At 36.0% G+C, this 27479-nt stretch overlaps 1 protein-coding gene across 4 annotated transcripts in view; it reads left to right on the top strand.

Moving 5' to 3' along the window:
* LOC129729467 (uncharacterized) overlaps positions 1-27479 on the top strand; it is a 502529-nt gene that overhangs the window by 371207 nt on the left and 103843 nt on the right. For all 4 annotated transcript variants that reach the window (XM_055688058.1, XM_055688057.1, XM_055688056.1 and 1 more), the window contains exon 4: positions 25785-27048. The gene's annotated coding sequence lies outside the window, so the exon portion shown is untranslated. The remainder of the gene's footprint in view (positions 1-25784; positions 27049-27479) is intronic.

Below are 27479 nucleotides of genomic sequence, written 5' to 3'. Positions count from 1 at the left end.
CCCAGAAAAAAAATATTTTCACGGTGTTTATATTTTTTTTATAATCGCAATTTTATTACCTTCAACTTTGCTGAAGACACCATTTCAATCAAACGAGTCGTTTTTCTGATACAAACTATTTTATTCATCAATCACATTTATGGATAGGCCCTTCTGAAACAGCAGTCGTGATTCTACATGAAGAACTGATAGTGTAGAATGACCTCTTTATCAACGTGGAATAACTGTGCAATGTTTCAGCGAAATCGGAAAGGACTTCCTAGAAAAATATTTATTTTTATTTATTTTCCATGGAATGCCTCCGCTTTAAAAAAAGCGGGCTCTGTAACCTTGCGTCTACGCAAATCTCCCCAAACTTACTTTTGAACAGATGCCAACGATTTTTTTGAGTCACATTTTTCACCTCTTTTTTTTTAAAACCGATTGATGAGGAGAAATATAGAAAAAAACAAAAAAAAGTAAGGGATAAGACATCAAACAGAGAGGGAAAGTATTTGTACAAAAATAAAACAGAGGAAAAAAGTTACAAAATTGTGAGAAACACAGTACTGTAATTGTGAGAAACTGATTGAAACAATAAGGAAAAGGACTGCAAACAGTGATCAAACTGAAACAATAAAGACAAAACGTAGAGAGACACTAAACAGGAATAAGAACACAGACAAAAAGTAACAGTAGAATCAAACACAAACAAAAAACTTAAATAGACATATTAAAATAAGATAAATAATACGAGTAAATAGTAGGAAATCAACCAGAAAATAAATAAGAAAACTGTTTAAAAAGCATGAAAGAGAAGAAAAACATTTCGATTTGTGTAAATAATTTTCGCGCCAACTCAACTAATGGGCTGGTAATAAGTTAGTAGTAAGTTACGTAACTGTGATGTTTGGTCAAAATTAAAAATTTGGAGGGGGGTCAGGTTGTTCAGCGTTACGTAATTTTAGAGGGGGAGTCATATCGAACGCTACTTATTGTTACATAGGGGGAGAGAAGGTCTGAATCTATCGAATTATGAAAATATATTTATGCTTTGTTTTCAAATGTTGATCCAGATAAACTTTCGAAAAAAAAATTACTCGATACATTGAGGTCTACATACCCACATAGTTTCTATCGATTTGTTTTTAAAAAAATCAGCCCTATTCAAATATTTGTTCAGACAAATTTTTGGAATATTTCTAGGTTTAGTAAGGGTTACACACCCACATAGTTTCATTGAATATTGAGAGTGTGCTGCCAACATCTAGTCGAGTTGACGCGAAATTGGTCATAAGCAAGAAAAAACAAGTTAAAAAGAAACATACCAAAAAATGAGAGAAAATAGAACGAATGAAAAGATAATGCTGTGAGAGAAAAAAAAATTCAGGAAATATTTTTTTTTATTTTTATTTTATTATTTTATAAGCTTAATATGAAAAACAATTGAAACAACAGGAAGAAAAATAATCTCAAACGAAAAGGACAAGGAAAATGAAAAAATATAAAACAAACAGTTACAAAACCGTATGAATAAAAATGAAAAAACCGTGAAAAACAATAGGACAACAGAGTTCGAACAGTAATAAAACCGTGAGAGCAAAAATGAAAAGCAGAAAAAATTAAAGAGAAGGAAATTTGTTAAAAAGTATTATAATAAATGAAGAGAGAAAATATTAAAAAAACAATGGGAAAATGGAAAGAATAGCAAGAGGAAAAATCAGCCAGATTAAAACGAAAACAGAAAAACAGACTGAAAATCTAGAGCAACTTGAGAGGAAATATTGTAAAGATAACAGAAAACAATTGTTTGTTTTAAGATGGAAATTTAAAAAAAAAAAACGATGAAAAATAAACAACAAAATAAACAAGTATATAAGTGGCAAAATCCGATACTAAACAATGCTAAAATTTAAAAAAAATCTGAAAAACGAAGAGTAAAAAAGTTCAAAAGTGGGCTGAAACTGTTAATTTGAAAAAATTAAATGCATTGGAAACTTACAATCGAAACTATTTGAAAGCGTTTAAAAGACTAGAAGACTAGAAGCAAATATCAAACAACAATAGATAGATTGAAAAAGGTTGCAAATCAAGTAAATATTAAAACAATAAATAGAAAATGCTAGGCAAACTGTAAAACAGCATGAAAATGGAGAGGAAATCACTACTTTCCATTGTCACTTATACAGATGTTTCTTAATTCTTCAAAGTGGACTGTGTGAATGTTCCGAAAACTTGTGTTAAAACAGTTAGGAAAAAGAGAGAAATTGAGATAACAAAAAGAGAAAACAAGTCAACAAAGGAAACAGCAGGAAAATAAGGAGAAAATTTATAGCGAAAAGATACACGCAAATTTTTCCAAGTCATTTTCTAAGCAATAACGAAAAATTCTCCCTTTTGTAACAAATTTGTTACTTAAAAAGCATTAACGTAACCTTCTTCTCTAGTCAAGTAACAACATATATTTCGCACAAGTTAGTTATGAGAATTCGACTGTGTAATGATAACCGTTACTACCACACGCAAGATTTTCACTTGCTCTTTTGAAAATAATAACGAAAAATTCTCCCTTTTGCAAGATTTTTTTTACTTGAAAAGTAATAACATTCATTTCCAGTCAAGAAACAACACATACTGCCGCAAATTTTGCACATGTTCTTGTGTGGAATTGCTCAACAAATCGATTGGTGATGGTTTCATCCTGTGCAGGGCACGGAAACGGCTGTATATACTCAAAAACACGCAAATGTAGGGTGAAAAGGGGCGAAATAGACCCCTTTCCTTTTCCAGTATGCGTTCCTGGGAGATTCTGCTTTATAAAGAGGAACAATACAAATGCAGTGAGTAAATATTCGCTAACACAGGATAAAAAAATCTTTATCAAAGGTAACAAAATCAAGAAATTCCTATAGATTTTTAATACACTGTTAATTATAACACCCCAAACGTTGACAAAAATATTATCTAACTTTATCTGAATACATAAAAAAAATCTTACCAAACTAGGATAAATTAAGTTTTATGCAAATCAACAGTTCGTTGTGTGCAGAAATGGTAATAAAATAAATTACAATCGCAAGCTTGTAAACGGTCAACACTTTTATTTGATTTCGCTTTTCTAATGTGCGTCACAGCAAGCTTTCGCTCGTAAATGAAGAACAATTGTCACCTCACACAAAGAACCGATAGTCAATTGACCCTCGCCCATCGAAGAGATGCACCTATTTGTGTCTACTTTTTCCTAATTTTGCTGAGAAATGTTTTTACAAGGTCAATGATATCGGTAATTTTCAAAATCTCCACACATAACGTGCGTAATTCCCATTTCTAGAAAAAATGTCAAAATACGTTTGCAAAAAAAACGTCGTGGTGGCGAAACTAACAAATTCCTAAAATAAAATTTAACGGACTTCCTAAAATTTTTAGATAGGTAATAATCAGTGGCAATAAATTAGAGTGGCAATAAATAAATAAATTAGAGCGCTCAAAAATGAAAAAAAAAATCATAAACGGTCTGAAATTTGGAATAAAGTACTAAACTGCTGCTCTTCGAAAAAAAAAGGAAAAAAAAGAGTTGAAAAACATAAACCATCCAAAAGTAATCAAGTTCTTCAAAACGCCAGTCAAACGCCAATAGTGCGCCAAAAAACTCAGAGAGCTGAAAATTACAAGCTATAACAGTAGTTGCCAAGCGCAAAATTAGAATAAATCACATTTCACGACTGCCACAGTGTTTTATTTTGCTGATTTCGTGCGAAAAATTGATAGCGTCTTCAAATTTGATTTTAGTGATATACTTTATTCAGAAAGTTTTTATGTTTTTTATTGTGCTTCTTTTAAAATGTACTATTTAGTGATTAATTCACCTAGAAGTGATATGGAAAATTTATTTTTTTCAGGATAGTGAGATAGACTGCTAGTGTCTTCAGGAAAGTTGTCGCAAATGGTTTCACTAGCAACTTTGTCGAAGGTGTCGGATTTCTATCTCTTATGTTAAAAAAAATATAAAAAGTTTTATATGCAAAGTTCACCCAAATCATAATTTTAAATATAACTTTTTTCCTGGATTTTCTACATATTGTATACCTTCTGCAAAATTATTAACCAAACAGAAATACACCTTTTTGCTTAACATTTGATCTAGCTATGGTTCAAAATAAAAAAGTTACTCAACCTTTAACGGTTATCCAAGGGTTAGTTTAACTTTAAATTACTCAGCCGTACGCAAAAATACGCAGATAACTTTATGATTTTCTGAAAGCATGTTTATTCTACTTCCAGAAGAATATAAAATCATTTGTCTAATAGAGTCTATTCGATTGTTTCAATGAAAAAAATCTTTTGCATGAAAATTCTGACTTTATCAAATAACTTTTTTATTTCTAAATATAGCGTTTTACAATATTCAGCAAAAATATAAATCCAATAAAATCGCGTAATTTTCTAGAAGGTCATAAAAATATAGAAAATCATGGGAAAGAGTTATAACAAAAAATATGAATTTTTGGTCAAAGTTCAACGCATGACATCATCTAAAGTGAATCAAAAATCGTTTTTTTTAAGTTTATTCTTCGTTTTCTTCTCCACTGTCTTGTTCGAATTGAACGAGAAGAATTTAAGCATCTTCTGACAACTCTTTCGTATTGAGTTTTGGCCAACCTCGAGCTTCCGTCACCATTGGATCCGAAGAAACCAGCAACCAGTGCATGAGATCGTCATTCGCACTCTTTCTAGATATTTTGCTTACAATACAGGTGAATCACTAAATCGTACATTTTAAAAGAAGCACAATAAAATACATAAAAACTTTTCCGAATAAAGTATATCACTAAAATCAAATTTGAAGACGCTATTAATTTTTCGCACGAAATCAGCAAATTAAAACACTGTGGACTGGTAAAAAAACGTCTGGAATCGAGATGCGAATAGTTAGACATCGTGAATAAAATCTAGAAATACATGTTCGACAAAACACCCAAAAATGTTAAGAATAACTTGTCTTATCGCATTTACTTACATTTTTTTTGTTTTGCGTCGGTCATTTTTTTTTTTGCTAAAATTATAAATTTATGCAAATATTTTGGAAAGAAATTCATGACAATACTTCATTGTTATGCGGCATCCTTTGCTGTGGTCCGCACTATACTCGATGGCAGATCAAGCCGAGGAGAGTTATATGTTGTGTAACAACCAGTAATGCCCAAGAGTTTGAGCACAGGCGGAGGAAAATATGAAAAAAAATCCTATTCCCCTGGAAAGTCATTACATTTAACAGCTTATTCGTTGCCAACTTTTACATTTTCTTGGTAGAGCTTTACTGACGAAGGTGAATACCTCCGGGGACAAAACAGAAAAGCAGAAGCTTCCAGCTAACTCTCAGTGAAAATTCAGTTTCTGTTCGCTCCATTCGGCATAATGGGGCCACACCCACAGGCGAAAGGGTTTGACAGCTGAGTGGAAAAAGGATTCATTATTTTCTATTTTTGGCTGTTTTAATATAGCAATGTAGAGGGACTTACAGTTAGTGAAACGATATATGCTACCGCATTTCGACAACATTACCAAATCTGTCCAGCGTAAAAAACTGTAAGCAGCACAATTGAACATGACATTAAAAAAGCTAACTAGTTTATAAAACTTTTACTAGCCCTTCAGTGCACCTTCAAAGCCAGTCCACAGTTATTCTACAAAGCTTAATCTCTTTCCACAGAAACATCGCACAACGAACTTTCCACAACCTTCAACATAGCGTAGAAGATAATAAATCAAACTTTCAACCGACTTTCCAGTCGTAAACCGTAGAAAGATGATCCTCTTGCGGGCTTTGATCTCGAACTTTATCCCAAATCCGACGGCCAACGGCAGCGTCAATTATTAAAATTCATATTCTCCTGTCGGACTAATTTACGAACTCAAATTAATTGACTGGTAATTGAAAAACTTTACCCTGGTGGCCTATCGATTCTCCCGGACTGGTGGCCAAGCACCAAGGGTGCCAATGCTCGCTTTTCGAGAATAAAAGTTCGAACTGTGCTTAGCGCACCCAGCACAAAAGGGACGTTAGAAACTCATCAACAATTCATCACCATCATTATGCCGGTATGTTTTAATGATTGTTCTGGGTTTCACCAATACGGATGCTAACAGAGACCATACAGCCACAATCCTTTGTTTTGGTGAAAATTGAACAGGGCTGCTATGGCAAACGAATAGACGTAGGGAATTAGTTGAAATTTTTGAAGTTTTTCTATAATAATGGCTTATTTTGAAAATAGCATACAAAGAAAACACGCTTTCGAAATGTTCTATGCTCAACCATGATGAAGATTGGCGAAAAGTATTGGGGTGTCAGTAATCCCGAATCTGAATCCAATGAATTCAAATCAATAACAGGATATAAAAAATAATCGTAACAGAATCATATATCAGAACACAAAATCAGAATTTTCAATCACAAATATCAGATTGCACATATCACAAGCCAAAATTCCAAAATCAGATAACGAAAAGTCAGATCTATAGTCAGACCTCAAAAATCAGAAATTATAAATCAACCATAGTGAAGGATGAAGAAAACAGCAAACATACAAACAAATATTGAAATAATATAGAAATCAGAAAACATAGGAACTAAAATATAAAACATAGAACGGATAGCAAAAATCAACAAACAAATGGGAAGCAGAAAACAGCGAACAGGAAACAGGAACAAAAAATTGAAAACGGAAATAAAAAAAAAAAGAAAACGAAAAAGTGAACAGAAAACAGAGGAAAAACAACAACACTAAGTAAAAACATAAAGAAAAAACTAATAAAAAAACATAAAGAAGAAAATTGAGATGAGAAATCAGACGTTAGAAATCAGAAATCAAATCACGAAAATTATAAATAATAATAATCAGAAAAATTTGTTCTCCCAGACGGTCTCGAGGTACGACGCTGGCCTAAAAAGCCAATCGTCGTGGGTTCGAGTTTCGGCTCGGGAAAGACTGTTAGTGTCAGTAGGATCGTGGCGCTAGCCCCGCAATTGTCCTGTTCACTAAAACAGTTGGCTGTGAAGCCTGTATATAAATGAAACAGAAGGTCGAGATCCGAATCGGAATGTAGCACGAAGGCTTTGATCTTTTAATCATAAAAATGAAAACAGAAACAGAAACGACAAAACATCACATAAACAGAAACGGAAAACAGAGTGCATATCAAAGAAAAAGCGAATCAAAAATCGAAAAACTAAACTGAGAAATCAAAAAACAAAAAAAAGTGTATGAGAAACAGAGAGCAGAATAAAGAAAACTGAAATAATAAATTATAAAACTTCTATCAGAAATCGAAAAGCAGAAATTAGAAAACAGAGAATGAAAAACAGAAAAACTAATACCAAAACAGAAAACAAAGTGCAGAATGAAGAAATCAGGAAACAAAAAGCAGCAAACAGAATAAATAATACAGGAACAAAGACAGAGAACAAAGTGCAGAAAAAAGAAATCTGAAATTAGAAATCAGACATTAGTAATCAGAAAACAGAAAAACTAACACAAAAACAGAAACAGGTCGCAGAATCAAGAAACTGAAAACTGAATACAGATAACTGATAGCAGAAAACGAAAAAAAAAAGGGATCGAAAAATGTAACACATAAAAAGAAGACATTAGAAATTATAAACAATAAACCGGAAATTAAAAATCAGAAAACAGGAAAAATATTACAAAAAACGAAGGAGCAGAATAAAAAAAGCGTAGAATAGATATCAGACATTGAAAATTCGAAATTATAAATTAGATATCAGAAATCGAAAAGTAAAATCAGAAATTATAAATCAGGAAACAGAAACCGAAAACTGAAAAATAATGCAAAAACAAAAACACAAAGTAGACACAAAACATGAAAAAAAACAGAACACACACAAAAAAACAGAAAATAAAAACATAAACAGCAAATAGGAAACAGAACACAGGAAAGAGGAAGAAAAAACAAAAAACCGGATACACAAAAAAAAGCAAAAAATCACAGGAGGATTGTGTGCAAAGCCACGACCGCAAGGTTGAAGTAGAATACTTTTAGACAGCTCTACTTACGGCTGTACATTAACCTACGGCCGGGCGAATCGGTTCGCGCCGCTTTTCGCGTTTAGCCTGGCAGAGGCCTAATGCGCACGGCCAACACAATAGAAAGGTGTTTTCACATTGAAAATTAGACACGGATTTACTGGAGTAAGTGTTAGCAAATGCATCTACCGCTAATACCGCCGCTATCGTACGAAAGCGCATCGTTTCATGTGGGGAATAATATCAACAACGAAAAATGACGCGCATCTAAGCACACCCGAACTCTTTTGCCGTGCCGCTTCCATTTACTTCCCTATAACATCGGCCTCAGGGAAGTACCGGCTGCACCTACCGCTGAGGCTGTTACAATACTGCTACTGGTACCCAAAGCTATTAACTTTTCAAATTAAGTGTTTTATTTGTCCTCAAAAGAACAATTGCTCAATTCTATATCGGATATAATGCAATCGCAACTCTGTAATTTAACCGACAGTAATATTCTTCTGAACAAAATGATCCAACTTTTCCATTAGAGGAAGTGCCGGCTGATGTACGGCAAAAATCTGACCCGATCGCTCGCGTTGGTGTTCAGCCTGGCAGAGACCTGAGACGTGGTGACCAACCACAGGGCAAGTGATTTGTTTAATTTGAAGGCAGCCACAGGCGCAACCCGCTGCTATCCTCTGTTACTGGTGAGTGCTGATATCTGCTGCTACCGCTGTCAACGTTCTGGACGGTGCATCCAGCTCACCTTCCGACTAATGAATGTAGCTAGTTTTCCCAGAAACACTCTTTTATAGCCGAAGGGTGCTACGAAATAGGCCACGCCTTTATGTTCAGTTTTACCATTTTCTAATATTCTTTAGACGAATTATTCCACAATTCGCATTTGATTTTCATATCCAGCTAGTAAACACCGATAGTGCTCTCACACACGCAACGGTTTTACCCCTAACCGTATTGCGGTTTGTAACATCAAGCGATTTCGTTTGCTCGCTGTTGCGTGTTGCATCATGTTGCAACTTGGCAGCAGGAAGACGACGATATTATGTTCATGCTGATTGATTGAGTCGCCTTCATATTAGCTCTGCATAGTCGAACTAACTACTTCGGTTATGCTAATCGCAGCCTTTGCGCTGCCCCTACAGTGGGGGGTTTACTAAATAAAGTGAAAATTAGACAACTACAACAGAATTTGATTGCATTCTGCTCGTGTTGATGCCAGAAAATTATTAACCTTCAATTATTTGTTTATTTGCCTTGAAAAAGGCATTTTGCGGTTCAAAATCGGTTGCTGATCACAACCTTTGAGCTGCCCTAACAGTGGGGGAATTAAGATACACGGGCAACATGCACTGTGGAAGCTATTTCACATTCAGTAAATTGCTAGGATGCAACACAAAATGCTTGCTTGCGTTGTCAAAAATTATTAACTTTCAATGACTTGTTTAATTGACTTGAAAAAGGCATTTTGATGTTCAAAATTGGATTTCCTGATGGCAATCTTCATGCTACCCCAACACGGGGGGAATAAGGCAGTCTGGCGACACACGCTGAGAAGAACCGCGTTGCTCCCGAGACGTGGTGACCATCCACAGGGCTAGTGCTGCTGCTAAGGAAGGACGACTGCTGTTGTAGCTGTCTAGAATTATTATGAGCGGCTTCAGCTGAAACAGGCTCTTATATAGGCCAAATAGCATGTTTTCATTTGCAAGGTATATGATTCTGTCGACCGTGCTTGGGAAGCAATCATATAACGACCAATCAAAGGTCGAATTTTTCGTTTTGACAAGGCTTGACTATTTTCAATAGTACAATAGTGTGAATAATAAAACTACAATTATCTTTTTTTGGGAAGAATCTTAGAAGATTTTCCAATCTATTGCTGCAAGAACGAAGGAAATCCATCGAATACTAACCGATTTATTAGCATTTGAAATTGGACATATTTTTCACTTTTTTCGGTTTTAGATTTTCATTTCACATCCCTATGTAGCCGAACTTTCTGAGAGAAGTATTCTACTTCAAAATATAAAACATAACACAGGAAACAGAAAACAGCAAACAAAAAAACAGGAAACAAAAAATAAAAACCAGAACAAAGAAAACAGAAAACAGCGAGCAGAAAACAAAAACAGGAAACAGAATGAAAACACAAAACAGAGCACAACAAAAAAAAAGGATAGAAGAGAACAGAAAACAGCAAATTGAAAATAGAAAACAGAAAGCAGAAAAAAAAACAAAAAAAAAAAGTAAACAAGACACAGAGAATCGAAAGCGAAATAAGGAAAACAGGAAGCAGCAAACATAAGAGTACAGAAAAAAGAAAACAAAAACAAATAGAATCAGAAATGAGGAATCGAAAAACAGAAATAAAAAAAAGTCAAAAAAATTTAAAACAGATAAAATAATACAGAAAACAGAGAGCAAACAAAAGAAAAAAAACAGAACACAAAGATAGAAAGCAGAAAGGAGCAAACACTAAATAGAGCACAGAAACAGAGAAAAGAAAGAGGATAAATGAGAACAGAAAACAAAAATCAGACAAAGAAATTATATATATAAAAAATTAGAAATAAAAGTCAGAAAATGAAAATAAAATAAAGTCAGAAAACGAAAAAGAAAATAGGAAGAATACACCAAATCGAGCACAGAAAAAAAATAAAACGGATAAAAAAACTGTTAACAGAAAACAAAGAGCATAAATACAAAAAAAAAACAGAAAACAGAGTAGCGAAACACTAAAAGAGTAAACAGAGAGCAGATATAAGAAAAAACAGAAAACAGAATGGAGAAAGAATAAAAAAGCCAAAAGCAAATCAAAAATGAGAAAAAAACAGGAAGCAGGAAGAAAACACAAAACAAACCACAAAAAAGCATAAAAAAGAACAAGAAACAGCAAATAGAAATCAGAAGACAGAAAGCAGAAAAAAAACAGAATGAAGGAAAAAGAAAACAGGACACAAAAAAGAGTGAATGGAAGAAAAAGAGACCATAAAACAGGCAGCAGCAAATATAAGAGTACAAAATCAAATAGAATCAGAAAAACAGAAATTAGGAATAGAAGTCAGAAAAATTATAAACAGATGAAATAATACAGAAACAGAAAACAGAAAGCTCAAAACAGAAAACAGAAAATGTTAAACAGAAGACAAAAGGCAAAAAAAAGAAAAAAACTGACATAACGAAAAAGTTCTCTGTTGAACACAAAGTGTAGAAAGCAATAAATCCGAAGGCAGAAAACAGTACAAAGCAAACACCAAACAAAACACTGAAAACAGGAAAAAAACGATAGAAGAGAACAGAAAAAAGACATCGGAAATTACAAATTATAAATCTGAAATCGAAAAACAAAATTAAGAAATAAACGGTAGAAAGTTAAAACGATAAAATAATATGGAAAAAGAAAACAAAAAAAAAGAAAAAAAAACACAGAACAGAGCACAGGAAACAAGAAAAAAAAGAAAAAAGAACAAATAAAACAAAAAAAAAGAAAAAAAAACACAGAACAGAGCACAGGAAACAAGAAAAAAAAGAAAAAAGAACAAATAAAAAGAGAACATAAAACACAAAAAAATGAAAACAAAACTAAAAATGTAAAACAGGGAACAAAAAACAGAACACTGAAAAAAGAAAACAATGAAAGAATACAGAAAACACAAAACAGAGCACAAAGAAAAACAGAAGAAGAAATAGGATAGAAAAGTATCAAACAAAAAACAGAACACAAAATTTGAAAGCAAAAATAGAATTCAGAAAATAGAAAGAAAACACGAAGCAGATCACAAAAAACAGAAGGAAGAGACCAAAAAACCAAAAAATGCATAAAACAAAAAACAAGAAACCGAAGACACAAAAAACAGGAAATAGAAAAAATAAAACAGAAAACTGAAACAAAACACGAGAATTAGGGATAGAAAAAAACAGAAATGAACAGAAAGCACAACAGAAAACAGGAAAAAGAAAATATAACAGAAAATAGGAACACCAAAATTCACAGGAATGAGTGAATAGCTATATTCTATTATTTTATTCCGGTTTGAGCTTTTGGAATGCACCAGTATTGACCAATGTAATCGAAAAATAAAAAATAAAAATGAAAGTCAGAAAAGGAACACAAATAAAATAATACAGAAAACAAGAAAAACGAATACAGAAAATAGAGCGCAGAAAAAAAAATAAAATAATCAAAAAGAACAGAAAACAGAGAGCAAAGAGCAGATATAAGAAAAAAGCAACAAAAAACAGAGTAGAGAAGCATAAAATAAAAAACTGAGAGCAAAAATAAGAAAACAAAGAAAAATAAAAAAAGTAAACAGCAAATAGAAAATTGAAAACAAAAAAGAAGATGGGAAGCAGAAATAGAAGGAGAAAAACAGATGACAAAAAAATTAAAAACGAAAAAAGAGAACAAAAACAGAAAATAGAAAACAAAATACAGAAAACACAAAACAGAAAGCAGAAAACAAAAAGCAGAAATAAGTAAAATCAAAAAGAACAGAATTGAAAAAGAAAACAGAAAATGAAAAACAAAAAAGGAAAACAGAAAACAAAAAAGAAGACAGTAAACAAAAAACAAAACAACAAAAGAAAACCAGAAAACCAGAAAACGGAAAAAAGAAAGTAAAAACAAGTTACAGAAAACGGACAACAACAAAAATTAAAAACAACATAATACAAAAATCTGAAAAAGTGAAAAGTGAAAACAAAACAGAAAATAGAATGCAGAAAAAAGAATACAAAAAAGAGAATACAGAAAACAAAATAAAGAATACAAAAAATAGAAAATAGAAAATAGGAAACAAATATCAACAACAGATTCCGCCAAAAAAAAACAGAACGCCAAATAAATTATGAATAAAAAATTTAACAAATGAAATCAGAATAAAAACGCTTATCAAATATCAGATATTCAGAATCAGAAATTTGAAATCAAAAATAAGAAACTTGTAAAAAAAAGGAATCAGGATTCAGATATGAGAAAAAGAAATACAAAAGCAGCCAAATATTAAAACCAAAAATCGGGAAACACAAAAAAGCAAAACGTGGAGTCCAAGTATAGATCATGAAATAGTAATGAAGAAACACATCAAAATTCAAAAACCGGATATTGCAATTCGATAACACGCATCGACAAAAGTGAAAAAAAATTGTCCTAAAGCTCAAACTAAAAAAAAGAAAAAATGTAGCTTTTTAACCATGCTCAAACTGAAAATAAATGAAAGCTTATTGACTTTTAACTGTTTCTGTGATTTTTGGTGCTTTTAGCCAAGATGGAAGTGCATATATTCTTCACATAAACATAAATGAAGTTTTCCCGCAAGTAACCGTAGAAGCAACGAACCAGGCGAGCAAGTAATCTGCAGCCTTTCGACGTACTTCTGAGCTTGCTGAGAGCATCATAATTCACAGGAATGGGTACAAAGCTATAATCTTTCATAATTTTCTAATTTGATCTCTAGGGCAAAACCTGTGTTAATCAATGTAATCGATTAGAGAAAATTGAATGTGAAGACAATCGTACATCGGAAATACGGAACCTAAACTCATAGAAATTTCAAAAAACCTAAGCAACGTAACAAGTGTCCTAGCATTCAAACTCTAAATTCCATTCGAACACCGCCCACTTGACACCGAAATAATGTTCTCACAGATCAATATCAATTTGATTGACATGATTCTCTTATGTTCCTTTCCGGTTACCTGCGAAAAACATCTTCATGTCAAGCAACCTCACAAGAACCGTCATAAGAACATAAAAACAAACTCAGCAACGCTCTTTAACCTTCCCCCATCCAGAACACGATGAAAGGCAACCGAAAAAATCATGTTGTGATCGATTTGTTCATCGACCCGAATCCTCAAACCCGACCGCACACCACCGCCGTCACTGCGATACGGTCGCGGTTGATGAAATGCTGAAACTTCGTCCGAACAAAAACGTTGTCACTCGTCAATGCCGACGGCGGATTGCCCACCGTTTGACGGACCATTAGAAATTATCGGAGGCTTTCCAGTCGGTTGACCCTGCCGCCACCGTCGTGGTTGTTACCGTCATGGTCGCGGGCTAATACTTTCGCCGCGTTCAGCTTCTGCCATCATTAGAATCTTCTTTTCTGAACAACCAGAAGATGCTTCGCTATATTGAAACAGTTTAGCACATTTTTGTTGGGATTATTCGACAAGGCCGTAAAAAGTTACAGTTTCGTTTTGCTCTTTACTATAATGTACCGCCGCGCAGCAACTTCGGTAAAGGTTATTGCAGAAATGGCCGTAGTTATGGCTTTCAGTGCGGCAAGCAACTTTCCCGGAAAGCACTGTTTTGTTTTGGGTAAATGGGGGTTTTCCGTTTTTTTTTTTTGTCAAAAGAAAATGATGATGTTTACGGTTTTTCGAGGGTGAAAATTTTCAAGCGTCTTTTTTTCGCACAGGTCAAAACGCTAGTGAAGGGAAAAAGAAAATCATTCTGTTTAGGTTGGCAGGACCATTTTCTTTCATCTGTTCGGTTGATGGGAAATGGTTCTTTTTCAGATTGTGGTGACCAATTGACGTAGTTCCAGCGAATGTTTTTTTACAATTAAAATTTTGACATTCAATTGCCTTGTGATTATTTTAAAAATAAAAACATAATCTGTAGGATTTGTTCTATTTCTTCGATGTAAAATCTAAACGAAGGCCGTCCAATTAAATCAGAAACACAACCCGTCAACGTCAACTTAATCCTTTCCTAGGTTTACCTGAAAATGGATTACCTGATTGAAAAACAGTCAGCGCTCCTTCCCCCGGTTTTGGCATGTAAACCGGCAGATCGGGACAAACGAACTTCAAACCCTGGTTCAATCTTTCCGCTCTGACATGTGATCCATTATCTGGAGTCAACCATCCGCATATCGACCCCTTTTTTCCTGCGCTGCGGAACATCGACACATGCCGTTGCCGATGTCATCGTGGATGCCAACTGTACGAAGGGACACAAGCAGGAGCACAATATGGTATTTCAATCCACCACTTCGCTAGCCATGTCCCCCCTCCCTTCCAGTCGAACGAGATGTGACTATGTGAGGTTGTTGTCAACGTACTCTCGAACACGGTTGATGGATGGATACCTGAATAGGCCGATTTGGCTAGCGGGTGAACCTAAGCGTAAGTGGATACATTAACTCTTCTTATAGGTAGCACAAAAAGCGGAACGGATAGCCCCGAGTACATAATTCAACTCCTAGGTGAATTGAACCGGCTATTCACCGGCCGGCATTAAGCTGCCCCAAATAGACTACAGACGGAAAGAAGCAAGCAGCCAGATCTGGATGACGGATTGCAAGCACGGATGTTGCAGTTGCACTTGCTTTCCACAGCTGATACATCGTCGGACACAGGCTGCCAAGAGTGATGTGACAGGCAATTCAATTTGGCCCAATTTCGTCCGAACGGTAAACTGAGCAGAGTGAGCTGTTTGTTGTCTAGAGGGGGACACGCAACGAACATGATGGGTTTTCCTTTCGGATGAACTGGCTTGAAGTACAGCTTTAGTTGGTAGACGATTTTCAAATAGGGATAAAAGCTTCACTTTTAACCTATTACGGAGCAGGTGGAATGGAACCTTGCACATTGATTTGGGTTCGAACAGTTGTCGATGTTTTTTATATATTCAATCCGAAGTCAGCTCCTGATCGTTAAGCTTTGCAGTGTTTGCACTACTATGTATCTATCTTTCATCAGATCCAATATTTAATCAGTGTATTTCATTGGACTTAGCTTCTAAGACTACAATAACAGTAAACCTATGTAATTCGAGTGCACCAAACCAAAGAAGGCACTTCAAAATCTCTTCTGAATCCTTTGAAGCGTTTGATGCACTGTACTTGTATGCTTTCAATGTGTTCTTAGAAAATAAGTTTTTCACCGTAAATTAGTCCCAAGTACTTAACCTTTGTTGGTGTTATTGTTTGGTTTGTGAGAAGAAGCTTTAGACTTATGAGGAACAATGATCAATTGAGGTTTAGAATCATTGGAAAAAATGTCCACTTTTGCAAGTAGGTAGAGAAAATATCTAAACTCAACTGCAACCGGCTGCAAATGACATAGTTTCTTTAACTGGGGGCGGGGGGTTTGTTAGTAGGTATTTAGGCCAATAACAAATGGTGAATTCTCAACACTGTTAGAAATTGGTAATTTTAATTGTTAGGATTTGTTCGTTTGCGCACTTAGGACTTATCCTTCGTAGAGATTCAAACCTACTTATCAAACGAGGGAAATAAACATACAACTAACCTAATTGCTAACTTATTGGCTATAAAGTGAGCTTATCGTAGCAATTGAGGATTGCAACAGTTTTTGTCGAAAATTGGTAATTATTTTCTTGAACATAGTTTCTAATGTTACAACACCAGTAAGTCTATGTAGTTCGAGTGTATCATACCAAGGAGGACACGGCAAAATCAGATTCAGAATTTTATTTTAAATCCTTTGAAGCGTTTTCTTCCTTGTTAAATAATAACTTGACCAGATCGGTACAGCACAAAGCAATTGTTTGTAAATCAAACGTTTAAAGAATAAACTAAGAAAGAATAAACAAAGGTTACAATTTCTAGTAATGAGATCGTATAATCGTAAATTTAATGCACTTTGAGTTGAGTTTTTTCCGTAAATTAGTCTCTTATCCTTAACTTTGTCAGACCAATGAGAAGAAATAATCAATTGAGTTTTAGAAACAATGGGGAAAATTTTAAATTTTTGAGAAACTTTTCTGCAACCGTCTGCAAATGACACGAAGACTTTTTCTTTTACGGAAATACTTGTGTCATCGCAGAACAGTGACTGAGTGCACTCCAGGGTGTAAATCAGGAAGATCTGAAGTAAACTTGTAATACAGAACTGGACTCAAGACTGAACATTGAGGCACACCTGCTCTGACAGGAAATCTATCAGATTTCGAATTCCGGTAGACAACCTACAGAATTCGATCAGTTAGATTATGTTTTAAAACTTTGATTAGAACAATTGGAAAATTAAAAGTTAGCGATTTTCCAATCAAACCTTCATTTTTTCTATGTCTAAAAGAACAGCTCTAGCGGAATAACCTTCGTATTTGTTTGCGCGTATCAGATGAGGTACTCTTAACAATTGATAAGTAGTGGAATGCCCATGGAAAAATCCAAACTGTTCATTTGCGAAAATTGAATTTTCATTGATGTGTGACACCCTGTTCAGAATATCTTTCTCGAAAAGTTTACTCATCAAAGAAAACAAACTGATTAGTCGATAACTTGAAATTTCACTAAGATTCTTTCTGGTTTTAAGTTTACAGTAGTTTTTACATTTTTCCAAAATTATGTATAAATTTGCAACAATTTTTGAAAGTGTGCATATAAAGGGTGTGCGGAATCAAATTGCATCATTTCCGAACAGTTGTAACTTCTTACTCATTGTGTTTTCTTTTGAACATTTGGGTGAAATTTGTTCAATGTTCATCTACCTGACATGATTTGATACATGGAGCAATTGATACGTATGAAAATTCAAAGTGTTTGCTCAATCTGTTTGAAAAATAAAATAAAAACACAGACATATTTGAGTCTCACGAAAACGGGGAGGGGTCCAGAGAGGTGGCACCTTTACCAAAACTTAGAGCAACTATTCCCCTTTAATAAAATTTCAAGTTTTCCCAAATCGGCCGTTCCAGTGCTGAGAACGAGCATTTTCAAAAAACAAATTCCGTCCCTCTACGGGTTAAATATATGACTGAAAACTGCATTCGAGTAAAACTTTCTTTCAAGGCGCGAAAAAACGTGAAGGATTACCTACACATGTACAAAGTTCAGAAGGTGCCGAATCACAATGAACGGCAGAATACGGTGGCGAAAACACGTGCATGAAAGCTCTACACCCAAGGCTAAATCGGGCCAGAAAGTTGTAGGACCGATGGGGTCCTGAACTGCGGTCAATTGAGTAGTACTGGACCATCATGAAGCAGGCACTTCGGGAACATCCTAAAGAAGTAAAATCGGAAGGGGGTTTTGGCACATTTTGCATGTTGTAGGATAAGTACAACGATACACTATGCCCCAGTGCTAAGTCGAGAAAATTTCCAGCTCGAAAAGATCCTCGGCCTAGGAATCGAACCCGACATCACTACCGTGTGGGAGAGCTAGCCAACCGACATCGCTTACCACAGAATCACGGCTTTTTTAGCTTTTTATGCTAGAAAAATCAGTTTTTTCACTAGGATCGCCTTTCGGTTAAAATTTTTTCCCTGAATATTTTTCAATTTTCCCTGATTTCCCTGATCAAAAAATGAATTCCCTAACATTCCTTGATTTTCCAGGTTTTCGACACCCTGCACAAAAGGGATATATCTTCGTCAAAGAACACGTAGAAAAAATCTTGAGATATCATTTTTATAGCGTACTTTGCGTTTAATACCGCTCATCATCTTCTGCCCAGTAGAACTATCAACTCAATCCGTCATTTTCCTTCATGACTGACTCGAATTTGATGAAACTTTCACCACTATGTAAACAAACCTTTCTCATCACTGCGCTGTCATTGGTTTCTCGTAACCGCCACTAGAGGCGCCACAGTATATAGAAAGCTGCGACCAATTATTAAGTGGATGACTTTATCCATCAACTTAGCGGTTAAGATTTCGCAGAAGAAATTAAGACATTTTTTGACTGAATCGTTTGGATGGTGCTTTTTTACCACAACTTTTTGTCTGTAGACATGCGATACGTTTTCTTGAAGATAAAATTCCCGTTAGCACAGGCCGGAGACCACAAGCAAGAATCGCAGGATGAGTTATAAAAAGAATACGTATAGTTAGAATACTGCACTAAACGTTCCACCAGTCAAAAGCTTTGCTGAGGATCGCAACTTTATAGGAGATCGGAATCGTGAGATAAGTTTGGCTCAAAATACGAAGCATTGTTTCCAAACTTGTGCCACATAACGACAGAGCTTAGCGAGCGAAATTATTTTAAATAATATCTGCAAGATTTTCGAAAAGAATTCAATCAATAATCAATAAAATTGGACACATTGGAGACGAGATTGTTGAAGAAAAATTAAGTTTTTTCTCACGATTACGTTTTCAGTTGTTCTACCTTCATACACATAAAAGTTGGATGGTGCGAAACCACATAAATATTGTGTAAAGTTAGAACATCTCTTGTTTCATTTTGAAACCAGTACAACGAATGTGTGTTGTTCATAACGAATTTGATGCTCTATTTTCAATGAGATATAAAAAAATTGTGAAATAAAGCCAGAACGGTTTGTTTATTGGCATGCTATCTTGAACAAAGTTATAGACAGTTATTTTGTCCGTCTAGGAAAAAATATTCGCCGTAAGAAATTATTAGAATATCTTAAATAAAAAATAACAAAACATATTTTTTTGCACAAAAATTACACAATGTCAACTAAACATTGATAGTTGCTCGAACTTTAAGAAATTAAAAAAAAAACGAAAATAAAAATATAAAAAATAAACAATAAACAACAAATAAAATGAACCACTAACAGCTGAAAGCCTCAAATACATAAAAAAATAAAACAGAAATTTTCAAAAAAAATATATTTATTTTTTGATTTTTTTTTCTTTCACGGCGTAAACGTATATTTTCTGATGAACAAAATTACCATCTATAACTCTGCCGAAGATACTATACTGACCAAACAAACGGTTCTGGCTCTGAAAATATTTTTATTATCAATACACGCACAAGTTCAAGCTTTAATCATCCAATGTGTCCTTTCAATTCGCACAGAATTTGCTTTGACTTCGCACAACCAATGCGTGATACGCATAACGCAAAAGTTGTACAAGGAATACATTGACAGAGATCAAAACCAGAATATGTATCATATACACAAAAATCGTAATGTCTCGGTAAACTTCGGCTTCGGGCGAACGATCAGTTTCGAGGCGCTCAAAAAACCGTTCTTTACTTTCGCGAGCCGGTGCGTATCAACGGCTCGTTCATCCCTAAAAATCGTCAGCAACCGCAACAGCCAATAGCGAGCCTTGTTTCCGCGAAAGTTATTGACGCTGGTGCCAGTAACGCAGAACCGAATGCATGTGAATGAAACCAGAGTCCTAATTAAATGGAAAATGTTTTGGACTAATCTCATGTTTTTGTTTATTGTCAATGATTGAATGATGTTTTCAAATGACCTGATTCATGAAAGTGAATCGATCAGACAATAATTTCTTCAATGGAGTCAGTACCCAACTTATCAGTATTGATTGCTGGTTGCACTGTTTTAACGATGCCAACCTCCTGAACATCGGCTGATGCTTTATAGGTGTAGTGGTTTGGAGCTGCGCAATACATTCAAAATACGCTAGAGCATCAAATGCGTTATACCCAACGCACATGCGCTGTACTGGTTTCAATTTTAATCAGTAAATGCGCTAATTTCGCTCATAAATGATCTGGTTACGCACACTCCAACTTTTGCGTGTAGGCACTCGGCATTCTGTAGAAAATTTTGTTTGGAAAATTTCAACCCTTTTAACGGCTGACAACTAAAAATTTGGAGTTTTTTAAAGGCTTTCTTACTACACAACAAACACGCTCAGAGAGAAATGAGAATATGTATTTAAAAGCTCTTTCTCTTTCCTCTTTATACTAGTATTTTTTGTTTTGTTTATGCATGCCCAGTTCTGTTCTAAATAGCGTGCACAACATTTTGAGCAAAAAATTCACGGTAAACCATTTTGAGAGCGAAAATCTTCCGGTTTCTATTGTGTATGACTCCAGTCAGAGGTATTTTAAACGACACATCTGCAAAGCACTCAGCGCAGTTTGAAGGCGAAACCAAAAATATTTTGGAGACACGTTAACGTCAAACGAAGGGAATCGAGTCTACCTTCAACTATGACTTCCAACGGTAAGGTTGCCTTCGAGCCGGATAAGGTCTCTCTGCTGAAAAATGCGTGCGAGCTTTTTGCAACGAAGTAGCCCCGGCTGAACAAGTAACGCATGCTGCTGAAAACGTTCCACCTATAGTTAGGAATATGTTTAGCAGACTCAAAATTGATGAAGCAATGATCTCTCGAGCCGCCTCACTATTGAAATCATCAAAAAAATTGGGTCCGGATGGAATTCCGTCTGCGTTTTTTAAAAAGCATATTAAGAATCTGCTAACCTTTCTTCAGTTTGTGTTTTACCTGTCCCACTCAAGCCGGCATATTCCCGTTTGCATGGAAAACTGCATACATGTTTCCGGTCCACGAAAAAGGAGACCGAAAGAATGTGAACAACTGCCAAGGAATGTTGTTATTGTTTCCAAATTGTTTGAGCTTGTTGTTATGACTCCTGTTGCAGAAAGCATGGCAGATTGCGCTCAAGCGGGTGTCATTTATACTGACTTGTCTGCGACGTTTGTATATTACGTTGGTGCTATTCCTAACTTATCGGTCAGAAACTGATTGTGACAATCGATGATTTTCAAGCGAATGCTTTTTGGCCTCATCCGGAATCCCACAAGGCAGCCACTTGGGACCGTTAATGTTCTTGTTGTACTTGCCCTCGCTTGTTGTAAATGCCCTCGCTTATCCTTCGCTGACGATTTAAAGATATACATGAAATTCCGTTCCATGGTGGATGCAATCTGCCTCCAGCGTTAATTTGATGCCTACATGACCTACACCTCTAAAAAGCTTCAATAAATACTTAAAAAGTATTTATATTGATTCATAGTGATTTTACCGAAGCCCGTCTAGAAATTAATTTTGGCACTAGAGGGTTAAAGATATACATGAAATTCCGTTCCATGGTGGATGCAATCTGCCTCCAGCGTTAATTTGATGCCTACATTAATTAGTGCAACCTTAACTGTATGCTTGTTAATCCTGAGAAATGCTCTGTAATTTCCTTCGCTCGTATTCGTAATCCTGTCATCTTCAACTATAAACTCCGTGGTACCGAAATTCAACGTGTCGACCATGTAAAAAATCTCGGCGTTATCTTAGCGTATAGCCAACTACCGTTTAAGCGGCATGTTTCCTAAATAGTAGATAAGGCATCCAGAACTTTGAGATTAATTTTCCGCATCACAAAAGGCTTTACGAGAGTGTATTGCCTCAAGTATGTGGTCCTCCTTGAAAATAGGGTTGGTTTATATTTTCACGAAACTGGGCTTCCCACACAGAAGGAGTTCTAAAATCTAGCACTGTTGAAGGTACTGTTTACTCTGTTTTGGTCTGTTCGCTGTGGAGGGCAGCGAGATATTTAAAATCACTGCCTGCTTCGACTCTACTTACTGCTCTGGTCGATCCAGTTCGCACAAAATCAACCTTCTACAACAGTGATCGGATATACCGCTGTTACTTAGTCAGGACTGTCCAAGTGGCCATCCACTAGTACACTGATTGCATTCTCGGCTAGCTAGGTGTACTGTTTTGTCGACCTTTTTAGGGAAAGCCAGCAAAAGACCAATTTTCAAAAGAACAAAATCATCTCAAATCACCTGCAAATACGCAAAAAATTAATCGACCATTTTTGATTTGAATGAAACTTTGCACACGTTTTCAACTCAGCAAATTGAGCATTTTTCATAGATGGTGAGATTTTTTAGACCCATGAATTATTTTCTAAAAGGGAGTTTGCATTTTGTGTTAGAGGAGGGGAGTCATGTCGAACGTTACCTATCGTTACATAGGGGAGGAGGGGGTCTGAAATCTAGGTTTTAGCGTTACGTAGTTTGTGTACGACGCCTTACGTAACTGTGATGTTTGCTCAAGTTGTTCAGCATTACGTAAATTTAGGGGAGTCATATTGAGCGTTACTTATGGCTACATAGAATGAAAGGGGTCTGAAATCTAGATTTTTGCGGTACGTAATTTGTGTACGACGCTCGAACAGCCGAAAGTAAGCAAAGGAGAAGTGCAGTGATTGCTCGAAAGCTGCGAAACTGAACTGGAATTAGTGATTTTCAACTCAACTGTTAATTAATTTACCATCGCAAAAATATGCCAATTATTCTACCAGAAATTTGAAACAACCTGTCGATCAAAACAATGGTGGTCGAATTCCGTTCAGTGGTAGTAATTTAATATAAATTAGAAGAGGGCATTTTTTTGTTACACTTTCCACAGCATGCCACCCTATTAAAGTAAGACGTAGTCATGCGTCAAAAATATTAAAATTGGGATTTGAGATTTTTTAATGAAATAAAACACTGAATAAAACTAAACGATTTCTCTTGATAAGTTAAGTTAAGAACTGTAATTGGATGTGTTTTGCCAGAGAGTGTGAATTCATCAATAATAAAGCTTGATGAACAGTTCGAAGTATAAATTCCCTTCCCCAAAAATTCCTGCATGATAAGCGGGAATAAGTTTCGCATCTACACAACAAAGAATGGAACAATCTGTCTTCCTTATTTTTCTTCCAAACCACCACCAAATCATTCCAAATTCCAATCAACTAGAGAATTTGGCACCGTTGACGAAAATACCTGACCGGGAGTAGATTGAGCCTTCCGAATCATCTCCCGCTGCCAAAAGAAGAAGTACGCCCGTAGAATAAACAAACAAACAAACAAACGACTAAGCAAACGCTGTTTACTGAAGTAACTTTTTCGGCGGGCAATCTTTGGCAATCTTTCAACAACGTGCGCGCATCCAAATACCGTTATTTTCAGCGTGCTCCGAACTGGGGACGTTCATATCTAATGGATGACGATCTTTTATCGGTGTTTTGTTGCTCCATCCGGCCAGAGCGACAATCGCTAGTCAAGGGCACCGACAGAAACGGCAGGAAAATATGCTGTTAAATCGCTGCAGGCCAAAATTTGGTTACTTCGAAGGCTAAGTTTCTGGTTGATAAAATAGGTTAGCTACGCAAATTGGTATTCATTTTTAATTTGGTTGATGAAGTTGAGCCAGGTATTTTTTGACGCTTGAAAACGATTATTCAACTGCTTAAATTTTCATACTAAATCACGCAAAAACAAATGCATCTTTGGGGTTGTTCCTGAATTCTTCGAAAATTGTTTTCGATTCACTCCAGCAGTGGATCAGCGGAGACGCATGGTTGTTGAAAAGCATCAGAGCAAAACATGGATGAACTTTTTTTTTGTTCAAGAAACTGTTTTTCTTAATTTTGGATCTAAGATTAAATAAAAAAAAATCACTCATTAAGTTTTCAAGACCACTAGCATTCTCGAGGAATAGCGAGTTTTTTCACCGATTTAATTTTGTAGTAAAATTGTTTTACTAAAACCCGTGTCGAAAGTGGTGCTGGTGCTGTTTTAGAATGCGACAGTGAAATTGCCAGCACAAGTGCTATCGTAAGCTGGTCGTCACGAACTACGAAGAAGATATTTCTCTTTTCGTTCCGTAGCTATGATGAGACATGAATTTTATGACGTTTTATTTTTATATATTGGAAACACGAACCGAATGCAAAAAAGTGCACAGAAGTGATAAATTGTGGAGAATTAATAACGGAAAGTGCCATCAGACATCAAAATAAACGAAAGATAAAAACCTCCGGTACAATCCAACGCGTCCCAAGAATGATGAACGACGTCGTAAAATAGTTATTGATTGGCAGCTGCTTTTTATTGCACACTAATGGAGGTATTTCTTGGCACTAACCCCCATAAAGCACTATGCAAATAAGTGAGATACTTCAACTGTACGGTCCCTGGAGGACCAGGTGCTTCCTTGAGCATCTGGCTATTCGATAAACTTCAGCAAAGATATATTTCAAACCCATTGTATAGAATAAACCACAAAAAGCAATTTCTAAATCAACTGTTTTGGTTATACACAAACCAAAAGTCAGGGTTACAACTGTTATGGATTACCGGTTTTTTTTTTTTTCATGGGAGAAAACATTACTTAGGCCTAGTATGACAGTATGACTAACCGGAACCTTGGCAGCTCACTTAAACGGAATCTGTGCTTTCAAAATATTTGGAAACAGAAAAATAAACTTCACGAGACGCTTAGCTGGTCTAGAATGTTCCACCAGCAGCTTTCTCATTCAACCATAACTTAACCGTGGTCCTAATTTGATTGCTTCTCATATATTTGTTCACTGTCTGGTAGTGTTGATCTTGTCAAAATAAAATATGTAAACCGACCTTAACTACCAACGCAGTTCATGCGTACAGCAGAAAGACACCCCTTTTTGTTTTACGCAGTAACCGCACTGGTCCCTTGGGTGGTGATCTTATTACATGTATACCAGCATTTAAGTGCGTGCTCAACGAACGCTGCCACCGGATATATATTGAGAGAAGAAGTCGAGGACATGGAAAATAATGTTGTTAAGCATGCCGCAATTTGCGTAGCCACTTTAGGTGTGCGAAAGCAGGAGTGCGAAAATAAACCGCAAAAACCGACAGTTTTTTTTTGGAAATTTTATGAAATAATGACACAGGGGTGGGAGTTATCGAAAAAAAAACACAATAATTTATGTTCTCGACTCACTTTTTCCCTTAAAAATATCTGTTTATAAATACCGTATTAAGCGCTAATGAGAATACAATGAAATGGAAACTCATTACCACCAGGCAGAGCGCTCTCCTGTACAGAGAGAAAACTTTCCCTAACTTTATCAGTCATGGCGTCACGAGCAGGTACCTACATCTTTCTACAATCGCAAAAACGAAAACCAGCAATCACCCCCCGAGCGATACACCATAGCAATACAGCAAGCAGACAGTACCTACAGTGTAGCAAAACTTTCTAACTGGAACTTTTTTTTCTCTTTCCCCTATCGTCTCTTTTTTCCCTCGCAGCTGTCTGAAAGTACTACCACCACAAGTATCGCGCGCCAGCAACGAGGTCTCGAAATGCCGCTGCAAAGAAGAAATAATTAACAAAGGGCCGGCTAACTTTTTCATTACACACTACTAGGGACACAAAGCCATTGCTCAAGTGACAACCCTGGGAGCAAAGCAAACGATAGAAAAGAGGGAGAGAGAGAGCAAAAAAAAACAACAAAACTCGCGAGTCCGGAACCACTGCCAACCAAACAATAGAGGCAACCGCAGCTACCAGAGCAGGGCACAGATTCCACCCCGTTTGCACATCACCTCCCCCCAAAGGAATTACTACAAAATTGCATAAATGTGACGCTATCTCTCTGGAGAGAAGGCAATTGTCGTTGAACTTTTTTTTCACTTGGCAGGTTGAATAGTAAATCCTGTTTCCAGCGTGCCCATAATTATCCGGATTTTTTAATCCCGCTTTTTCGCAGCAGTAATAGTGCGCCATTTCGATAATTACCATCGCGACCGTGCAGCTGCAGCGCGCCATTCCATTCGTTATCCTTTTGCGGCGCAGCACTGCAACAACGGTGCGGTCTTCAGCGGCTTGGCGGTTATCAAAAATGAGGCTGCTATTGTTCGCCAATAGAAGCCCGATCCTCCAGCAGCTAGCAGTTCACGATCCCCCGTCGAAGAGAATCGCCATTCAACGGTACGAGATAAGATGGAAGTACTGTAGTAACTAAGCGACCTGTCGAAACTGGACAGCAAATGTGGCCTAAGCAGCAGCACTCGAATCCAGTGAAAATATCGAGCAGTAGCACACTTGAAGTGGAGAGACGAACGCGCAAAAATCGTGAACAGTGAAAAGTGCACACAAAAAAACGTCGAACATTTTCCACTCGAAACAGAGGGGGGAGATAATGAAGAGAGCAGACGGGGACTGTGAAAAGTGGTGTGAACCGAAATCAAGTGTTGAAAATTTCAATTCGCTGCTCGTTTAAAGCTTCCAATTAAGTTGTGAGTCCATTTTGTGTCATCGGTATTATGTTTCGGTTGCAAACGAATCATTTATCAGCAGCTTCAACAGCTCGAAGTGCAATCTGTGTTCAAGTGAAGCCGAAACCTTGCTGCCGATTGGAGCGATTCTTAGTTCGGTGTTGGCTTTATTAGCACGGGTTTATTAGAAGCAGCTTTGTATTTAATTATCGTGAAAATACACCAGCAGTGTTGAAATAACAGAAAGGGTTTACGTCGTTGGAGTCTGGCTGAAGGAATTACGTCACGAGCTGAGGTGAGTTTACCCATTGAATGTTTCTATCGCAAAAAATATTTTTGCTCTTCATATGTAAATGACTAGAATCTTTTTGACGTAGAATTACGTCTAATGTCAACAAAAGAAATTGTCCAATCCCGAATACTTATAACTCAGTCAGTTTTCAACAGATTCCCTTCATTCTTGCAGCAATCGATTGTAAAATTAGCTAAGCGTCCACCAAAATGCGGAAAATATTGATGTTATGATGCGAACTACTGTACTATTGATTGTATTAAATTAAGCGCCCACCAATTAGGGCCGAAAACAATTCCAAATACCATCCCATCCAATACGGGGATTTTTAAAACGGAGATAATATCCAGAGGCCGAATTTAAACCTCATATGCCATTTTAAAGTTGATAATGCTGAATTTTGATTTCTGGAAAAATGGCCTGAGAGCCGTAAA

The sequence above is a fragment of the Wyeomyia smithii genome, chromosome 3, assembly GCF_029784165.1.
Source record: "Wyeomyia smithii strain HCP4-BCI-WySm-NY-G18 chromosome 3, ASM2978416v1, whole genome shotgun sequence".
Classification (NCBI taxonomy): Eukaryota; Metazoa; Arthropoda; class Insecta; order Diptera; family Culicidae; genus Wyeomyia; species Wyeomyia smithii.
The sequence above is the reverse complement of the archived record's forward strand: the minus strand, read 5'-3'. Positions and strand labels throughout refer to the sequence as shown.